The sequence below is a fragment of the Amblyraja radiata genome, chromosome 10 (genome assembly GCF_010909765.2).
Source record: "Amblyraja radiata isolate CabotCenter1 chromosome 10, sAmbRad1.1.pri, whole genome shotgun sequence".
In the NCBI taxonomy this organism is placed as follows: domain Eukaryota; kingdom Metazoa; phylum Chordata; class Chondrichthyes; order Rajiformes; family Rajidae; genus Amblyraja; species Amblyraja radiata.
The window spans coordinates 11287469-11297451 of NC_045965.1; positions in this window are offsets into that span (position 1 = coordinate 11287469).

Here is a 9983-nt window from a genome sequence, read left to right on the forward strand (position 1 = left end):
CCACAACAAGGAAGTGCAGCCAAACAATCATCCAATCCATTCTTGGGCACGAAGGGACTGCAGATGCTGGAGTAAGTACACCGAATATCCACGAAATGCTGCAGTAACTCAGCGGGTCAGAGAGATGCTGCCTGCCCCGCTGAGTTACTCCAGCATGTCTACCTTCGGTATAAACCAACATCTGCACTTCTTTCCTAATACATTACCTTATCTCCGTTTGCATTCATCTCTCGTTTCACACCTTACCCTTCCATGTCTCTGGTCTCCCTCTCCTCTGACTCTCAGTCTGAAGAAGGGCCTCTATTCATCCATTCCTTATCTCCGAAAGATCCCTTCGATGGCAGGGAGGTCAGTACCAGTGATCGACCGGGTAGTATCCACCCTTCTTTGTAATCACCTTTGTTCCTCGGCGTTTGAATTGCAGCAACATAACAGGCCTGAAAACACAGTGGCAACAAACAGACCCGAGTTTGATCTCCAGCGCTGTCTGCGGAATTTGCGCGTTCTCCTTGCAACCACGTGGGTTTCCTCCAGGCCCTCCGGGTTCAGTTCAGTTTTTTATTTGTCATATGTAGATTAACACAGAGTCAATGGTACAATTAAATGTGTTTGACAAGACAACGGGTCACCTCAGCAATAATATTACAAGAATAAAATTAAGATAAAAAAGATAAGGTAAAAGTGACATTAGTAGATAAAAGACAATGATAAATAAAATAATCAACATATATGATATGAGTTCAGAAGCCTGATGGCATGGTGATAAAAACTGTTCTTAAGTCTGGTGGTACGTGCAGCCATGCTCCTGTATCGTCTGCAGTAACAAGGAGAACAGTCTGCGTGCTGGGTGGCTGTGGTCCTTGATGATGCTGTGTGCCTTCGGCACAGAGACTCTCGCAGCAGCGGCGCAACGCTTCTGACGCCTCCGACGGCCCGGGACTCTTGCACTGCTCCATGGCCGGAACTGCAGCTAGCGACTCGCCAGCCCCGCAAACACTCGTCAGCCCCGACTCCCCGCTTCCGTATCCGCTCGCTGCTTCCATCCCTCCCTCAGCCCCAGCTCTCCAACACCCGCAGACCATGCAGTTTATCTGAGTTTTGAAATTTTCGTTGATCACAGAATTTCTCACCACAGAGCGTGAGAAATTTCTGATCAGCGTGAGGGCGTGAGAGTTTATTCGAATGCGTGATTCTCCCGCTCAAAGCTACTGTACACTCTTCTTGCTGCATAACAGGACTGTAAACACAAGAGTTACTATTTTAATTGTGTTGGATACCAACAGTGAAACTGCAATTCTTACTTACTTCAGGTCTTTAAACATAATATATACAGATAATATATAATAAGCCAAAACTCTATAAAATCATAACCCCAATGTGCAACCAAAAACACTCCATAATTGAGGTTCATAGTTGAGGCCAAGGTCAAGAGTGGTTGCTGCACAACAGGCCTGTAAGCATACTATACACAGATAATTTATTGAATTTTGCGTTATTTTATTAATAATCTCAATATTAGTGCAACCAAAGACACTTCGAACAGGTTCATAGTTGAGGTTAGAGTCAAGTGTGTTTAATTGTCATATGTACTGACAGTGCTACTGCACAGTTCTCACATGCAGCACGACAGACCTGTAAACACAACAGTTAAGTGTTTAATTGTAAGGTACACAAAAAAGCTGGAGAAACTCAGCGGGTGCAGCAGCACCTATGGAGCAAAGGAAATAGGCTAGAAAAAGTGTTTAATTGTGATGCGTACCAGTAGTGGAACAATGAAATTCTTACTTACATCGCCATAACAGGCCCGTAAACACAATATATACAGAGAATATATAATAAACAAATAAGAATGCATGAATAACCCCAATATTAGTGCAATTAATTCTTAGTGCAACTAAAGACATTCCAGAGAGATTCACTGTTGAGGTTAGTGTTGTGCAGTGTTCAAGAGCCTGATGGTAGTTGGGAAGAAGTTGTTATTGAACTTGGTAATCACAGTTTTCATCCTCCTGTACCACCTTCCTGATGGTAGGAGTAAACTGAGAGCATGGCCATCGTAGTGTGGGTCTTTGTAGCTGGCTGTCTTTTTGAGGTAGCGTCTCCTATGGATCCCTTTGATGGCGGGGAGATCAGTACCGGTGATCGACCGGGTAGTAGCCACCATTCTTTGGAATCACCTTTGTTCCTGGGCGTTTGAGTTGCAGCAACATAACATTGAAACATAGAAAATAGGTGCAGGAGTAGGCCATTCGGCCCTTCGAGTCTGCACCGCCATTTGATATGATCATGGCTGATCATCCAACTCAGTATCCCATCCCTGCCTTCTCTCTATACCACCTGATCCCTTTAGCCACAAGGGCCACATCTAACTCCCTCTTAAATATTTATTTATTTATTTATTTATTTATTCCGAACAAGTAAAGACATTAACGACATTAATATTAACAAAATCGAAATTATCAAACAATTGGACATTACAATCAATATTTACAAAGCAATGAGAAGAACAAAATCAAAGTTCCAATGTCCAACTCTGTGTCTGTACAATCTCGAAAAGGAGTGAGAAGAAGAATAACTTATTAAATCTCACCCCTTTTCCCCAACACTTCTACCATATTTAAAAATCAATTCATTACTAATAATAATACTACCCTAGGCAATTTCCCGTAATACCTACAGACATATATATACATACAACTATTATGTACATACAAACTTCATAACTGAAGTACCCAAACATAAGTAAACAATAGTAAAGCAATAGATAAACACTAACCCCCACTTGTCAACCATCCCCTCCATCCCTGTACCCCTTGAGAATTATTTATTTATATATCATTTTAAAATGATTCATGTTTGTGCATTGCTTCAATTCCCCGTTCAATTTATTCCACACTCCTACTCCACAAACCGAAATACAAAAGGTTTTTCTAGTCGTACGGACTTTTTGTTTCTTAAAGTTAAATATTCCTCTTAAATTGTAACCCCCCACACGCTCGTTAAATAATTTTTGAATGTTTCCAGGTAAATTTTTATTTTTATATCCAATATATCCAATGAACTGGCCTCAACTACCTTCTGTGGCAGAGAATTCCTTGCGGTACGCCACTAGTCACTGCCTGCCATTCTGAAAAGGACCCGTTTACTCCTACTCTTTGCTTCCTGTCTGCCAGCCAGTTCTCTATCCACATCAATACTGAACCCCCAATACCATGTGCTTTAAGTTTGTATGCTAATCTCGTATGTGGGACCTTGTCGAAAGCCTTCTGAAAGTCCAGATATAACACATCCACTGGTTCTCCCTTATCCACTCTACTAGTTACATCCTCGAAAAATTCTATAAGATTCGTCAGACATGATTTACCTTTCATAAATCCATGCTGACTTTGTCCAATGAACTCACCACTTTCAAAATGTGCTGCTATCCCATCTTTAAGAACTGACTCCAGAATTTTCCCCACCACCGGTGTTAGACTAACTGGTTTGTAATTCCCCGTTTTTCTCTCTCTCTCCCTTTTTAAAAAGTTGGGTTACATTAGCTATGTAAGCTCCTCAGGAACTACTCCAGAATCTAAAGAGTTTTGAAAAATTATCACTAATGCATCCACTATTTCTGCGGCTACTTCCTTAAGTACTCTGGGATGCAACTTATCCGGCCCTGGGGATTTATCGGCCTTTAATCCATTCAATTTACCTAACACCACTTCCCGGCTAACCTGGATTTCACTCAGTTCCTCCATCTCATTTAGCCCCCCGGTCCCTTGCTATTTCCGGCAGATTATTTATGTCTTCCTTAGTGAAGACAGAGCCAAAGTAATTATTCAATTGGTCTGTCATTTCCTTGTTCCCCATGATCAATTCGCCTGTTTCTGACTGCAAGGGACCTACATTTGTTTTAACTAATCTTTTCCTCTTGACATATCTATAAAAACTTTTGCAGTCAGTTTTTATGTTCCCTGCCAGTTTTCTTTCATAATCTATTTTCCCTTTCCTAATTAAGCCTTTTGTCCTCCTCTGCTGGACTCTGAATTTCTCTGAAGTTACCCCTTAAAAAGTTACCTCTTAAAAATACTTCATACAAAACACATTGAAATCATACTTCTACAATGCACTAAAACATGATTTTAATACATCAAATTAACAGGCCTGAAAACACAGTGGCAGCACACAGACCCGAGTTCAATCCTGATCTCCAGTGCTGACTGTGTGGAATTCGCACGTTCTCCCTGTGACCACGTGGGTTTCCTCCAGGCTCTCCGGTTTCCCCCCCACATCCCATAGACGGCAGGTTTGTAGGTTAATTGACCTCTGTAAAGTGTTTAGGGAGTGGATGAGAAAGTGGGATAACATAGAACTGGTGATCGAAAGTCGCGTGGAATTGATGGGCTGGAGGGCCTGTTTCCGTGCTGGCAATAGGTTGATACTGGAAAGTGGGGTTTTGATAGGCAAAGGACAGAGATTTTCACTTACTGTAACTGCAGGAAAAATGTTCCCGATGTTGGGGGAGTTCAGAACCAGGGGTCACAGTTTAAGAATAAAGGGAGGGGCCAGTTAGGACTGAGATGAGGACAAACTTTCTTCACACGGAGAGTTGTGAATCTGTGGAATTCTCTGCCACAGAAGGCAGTGCAGGCCAATTCACTGGATGTTTTCAAGAGAGAGTTACATTTAGTTCTTGGGGCTAACGACATCAAGGGATATGGGCAAAAAATAGGAAAGATGTACTGATTTTAGATGAATAGCCATGATCATATTGAATGGCAGTGCTGGCTCGAAGAGCCGATGGCCTATTCCTGCACCTATTTTCTATGTTTCTATGCCTGAGTATATGGCAATAAAACGCGATCACTTGATTTTGAAGCATTCATGCATGGTGGAGGTATAATGTAGTCATAGAGTGATACAGTGTGAAAACAGGCCCTTCGGTGCAACTTGCCCACACCCGCCAACATGTCCCAGCTATGCTACCTGCTTTTGGTCCATACCTCCAAGCCTATCCTATCCTTGTATCAGTCTAACTTTTTCTTAAATGTTGGGATGGTCCCTGCCTCAACTACCTCCTCTGGCAGCTTGTTCCATACACCCATCACCCTTTGTGTGGATAAAGTTACCCCTTAAAAAGTTACCTCTTAAAAATACTTCATATAAAAAACATTGAAATCATACTTCTACAATGCACTAAAACATGATTTAATACATCAAATTTCAAAATGTTCCTACTCTGGGAGGGGACACACCCTTCTTCCACAACCTCTCCCCACTCGGTTGCTCCACTCCCTCACCGGGTACCCCCAAGGCCAGTGATCAGTGATCGCTCAGCCTCCCCCCTTTCAAAAACGCTCCAATCCAATTTAAAGCATATATATTGCATTCAAGTGTAAGTTAAAAGACTCGCTACAGTATGAACCATATTGCACAATTTCAAGCTGAAAAATTCAAAAATTCCGTACCTCTTTCAGAACATTACGTGCAGAAAGTAATAATAATAATAATAATATATTTTATTGTCATTGCACATATGTGCAACGAGATTTGGTATGCAGCTTCCATCCGATGTCATAACTTAAATAACTAATAAAATTTAGATTTAGATACCCCGAGAACATGGTTTGTAAAAAGAACATTAAAACAGTTCAAACAGACTAACGTGCAGATGTGTCTGTGCGACGTGACCATCCGAGGGAGACAGTCCATGGGGGTGGGGGGCACTCAGCAGGGCCAGTTCAGAGCCGCTATAGCTCTGGGAATGAAGCTGTTCCTGAGTCTGGAGGTGCGGGCGTAGAAGGCCTTGTAAAGTCTGCTGGAGGGAAGTAGTTCGAACAGTACATTACAAGGGTGTGAGGAGTCTTTATGGATGCTGACGGCCTTCCTGAGGCACCGTGTGTGGTAGATGTCCTCCAAGGCTGGTAGCGGTGTCCCAATAATCTTCTGCGCTCTGTGGGCGACGCGCTGAAGAGCTCTCCTCTCCGCCTCCGTGCAGCTGAGATACCACACAGAGATGCCATACGTTAGTATGCTCTCTGTCGTGTAGCGGTAGAAGGTTGTCAGCAGCTGTTGGGGCAGACCCGTCTTTATTAATGTTCTCAGGAAGAACAGTCGTTGTTGTGCCTTCTTGACCAGCGCAGCGGTGTTGGTGGGCCATGTGAGGTCCTCTGAGATGTGAGTGCCCAGAAACTTAAAGCTGGACACTCTCGCCACACTGTCCCCGTAGATGGAGATTGGGCTGTATTCTCCATTATGTGACCTCCTGAAGTCGATAATCAGCTCCTTGGTCTTGGAGGTGTTTAGTGACAAGTTGTTACGTGAGCACCAGTCCGCCAGGTTCTGCACCTCCGCTCTGTATTTTGTTTCATCACCGTTGATGATCAGACCGATCACCGTTGTGTCGTCTGCAAACTTGACGATGGTGTTGGTGTCGAATGCAGGAACACAGTCGTGTGTGAAGAGGGAGTAAAGCATGGGGCTCAGTACACAGCCCTGTGGTGTGCCGGTGCTCAGGGTGATAGTGGAGGACAGGTGCTGGTCAGTCTCACTGCCTGCGGTCGCTCCGTCAGGAAATTCAGGATACAATCGCATATCAGCGAGCTGAGGCCTAGCTGGTGGAGTTTGGTGGTGAGCTTGGTGGGGATGACCGTATTGAAGGCAGAGCTATAGTCTATGAAGAGCATCCTTATGTACTTGCCCTGTCTTTCCAAGTGATAACTACCCAGTTACACTCACAGTACATCTAATAACTAAACAGTCTAAACTCTTATGTTTGCAAGCCTATTGTGCAGCATGTCAAGGCTGCACAATTGCACTAATGGTACATATAATAATTAAACAGTTTAAACAGTCTAAACTCTTATGTTTACAAGCCTGTTGTGCAGGAAGACTGCACAGTTCCACTATCGGTACATACAATAACTAAACCGGGATCGTTTGCCAGGGATCGACCTCTGAGCTCCAACCACGGGAGCCTGCGGACTTTAACTTTGTGTAGCTCGTGGTCTCTGGTTAGAGACCGACTTCGGGAGCTCCAAGCCGCAGGAGTTTCGACTGCCGGCTGTGAGAGCATCGATCGCCCCGATGGATAGTTCGACTGCCCCAACCGCGGGAGAAAAACGATGGAAGAAGATTAGACTTTATTGCCCTCCATCACAGTGAGGAATGTGGAATCCACTGTGGTGGATGTTTATGTTAACTTTTATGTAGTTGTTTGTCTTGTTGCTTTTTTTAGTATGGCTGTATCGTAATACGAATATCACTGTACCTTAATTGGCACACGTGACAAGAAAAGACCTTTGAAACCTTAAACACTCTTATGTTTACAAAACTATTGTGTAGCAATGCAACACTGCACAGTTGTACTGTCGGTGCATATAATAACTAAACAGTCTAAACTCGCATTTGCAAGTCAAGACTACACATGTGCATATAATAACTAAACACGTGTTTGCAAGTCTACACTGCACAGTTGCATTGATGGTGCATAAAATAACTAAACACTCTTGTGTTACAAGTCTACACTGCACAGTTGCATTGTTGGTGCATAAAATAACTAAACACTCTTGTGTTTACTGCACAGTGGTACAGCCGACATATAACAATTGAACACTCTGGGGCAAGGGTTCCCAACCTGGGGTAAATTTATCCCCAGAGGGTAAATTTGTTGATTCTGGATTTATACTTTTTTTTTCAATTATTATTCCAAAAAAATCTGAAGTAGACGAAAATTTGAAGTAGGCCTATTTTGTGAAAAATACTATTTATTTTCTTTCTACTGCTTTGGACTTAACGATCTGTATTTTATACTTCTTAATTACCATGTTGCCAATGTAGTAGTCTAATTCAGAGGAGAATAACTAGGAAAAACAAAATATAGAACAAGTTATCCATATGCAAAAATTACATCTACCTCTCATATATTTATTTAACTGATTAATATGTTCTATAATAGCCTACCTACCCCAAGCCCTCTGTATTTTCGAAATGTTGTTTCCACATCGAGCTAACCTTCGATTGTTACATTTCTCCGTGACAATGCATTTCACCTCCGTGCCCAGCACTTGAGCAGTTACCATAGTTATCCTCTCTGACTCTCGAAAGTTAAATGTTGTCGCTCTTGTGAAAAACGTTGTAACTCACATTCCGTTTTTTCCCCGCAGATTATCGTGCAATCCATCATGTTGAACAAGAAATGAACTTATCTCGAGTCATACGTGGACTTTGGCTTTGATTTCATCATTGCAGATGGTGTTCAGAAACCACAATGTATTTTTTGTTCCAAAGTGTTGGGTAATGGGTCTCTGAAGCCTTCTATTCTGAAAGTTCACTTTATTTCTAGCCATCCAACACACACAGATGACGACCGGAAATCTCGATTTCGCGCAGCTGGAACATTGCCCAGTCTAGCATTTGCGCCCGAAAACAAACCTGTTTTGGAAGCATCTGTGGACTTTAGGAGGGCACATCATCCGAGGACGTACACACCATTGAAGATAAATGGGGATACTGTGAATAGGGTGAGCTGTTTTAAATACCTGAGAGTCCACATCTCTAAGGATATGACATGGACATCACACGTTGCAGCACTCGTGAGTAAGGCAAGGCAGCGCCTTTACCACCTCAGGCAATTGAGTGTCTCTGAGGATCCTCCAGTGCTTCTACTAAGCGGCTGTGGAAAGCATCTTGTCCGGAAATATCACGATTTGGTTTGGGAACTGCTCTGCCCAGGACAAGAAGGCTCTGCAGAGAGTAGTGCGTTCAGCCGAACGCACTATGGGAACTACACTCGCCCCCTCTGCAGGAACTATACATCAGAAGGTGCAACTCGAGATCCAACAAGATCATGGAAGACCCCTTCCACCCCAGCAACGGACTGTTCCAGCTGCTACGGTCAGGCAAACGCCTCCGTTGCCATGCTGTAAGAACGGAGAGGATGAGAAGGAGTTTCTTCCCAGAGGCCATTAGGACTGTAAACTCCAATCTCTCCAGGGACTAACTTTACTGTACCATTTTACTGTTGTGTGATGTCTTTTAAAATTGCAGTTTTTTTCCTTTTTCTTCCCTCCCACAAATATGTAATATGTGAATATGTGATTCTGTTCCATTCTGTTTGTAGTTTATTTGTTTTTTTGCACAATTTGCAAGCATTGCCACTTTTCATTTCACTGCACATCTCGTATGTGTATGTGACGAATAACCTTGACTTGACTATCATGTGGCTCTGAGGATAGCGAAAGAAAAGAAACCTCATACAATTGGGGAAGAACTTGTGAAACCATGTGCCATGGATATGGTTGAACTCATTTGTGGACAAGAAGCGAGGATGAAAGTTCAGAAAATTTCATTAGGGAACAAAGCGATACGCTCTCGTATTGGTGAGATGTCACAGGACATTCAGATCGTGGACAAAATTCGGGCTAGTCCGGCAAGAATAAATCTCCAGTTGGATGAGTCAACCGACGTGTTGAACTGTGCACAATTGCTGTTTTTTTGTCGTTACGTGCATGCTGATCAGTTGAAGAGTTCTTGATGTGCGAAGATTTGGAGGAGACAACAAAAGCGGTGGACATTCTGGACAAAATGGATAATTTCCTTGAATGGAATCATCTTTCTTGGAATGATGTTGGCTTGCTATACACAGATGGGATCCTGCCATGATCGGTGCCAGGGCTGGATTTACAACATTTGTGAAAGAAAGAGCACCACACATTGTTTCTTCCCACTGTGTCCTTCATCGACATGCACTGGCAAGCAAAACCCTTCCGGATTACTTGAAATTTGTTTTGAAGTATCTGTGAATTTTATCAGAGCACGAGCTCTCAATCATCGCCTTTTTAAAGTGTTCTGTGAGCAGGGGGGATCAGAACACACCATCCTCCTCTACCACACTGAGCTCTCAAGATGCCTCGTTTTGTCTCGGGTTTTCGAATTGCGGACTGAAATGGAGATTTTTCTTCGAGAACGGAAATCCCCTTTGAGTGAACACTTTTGTGAAA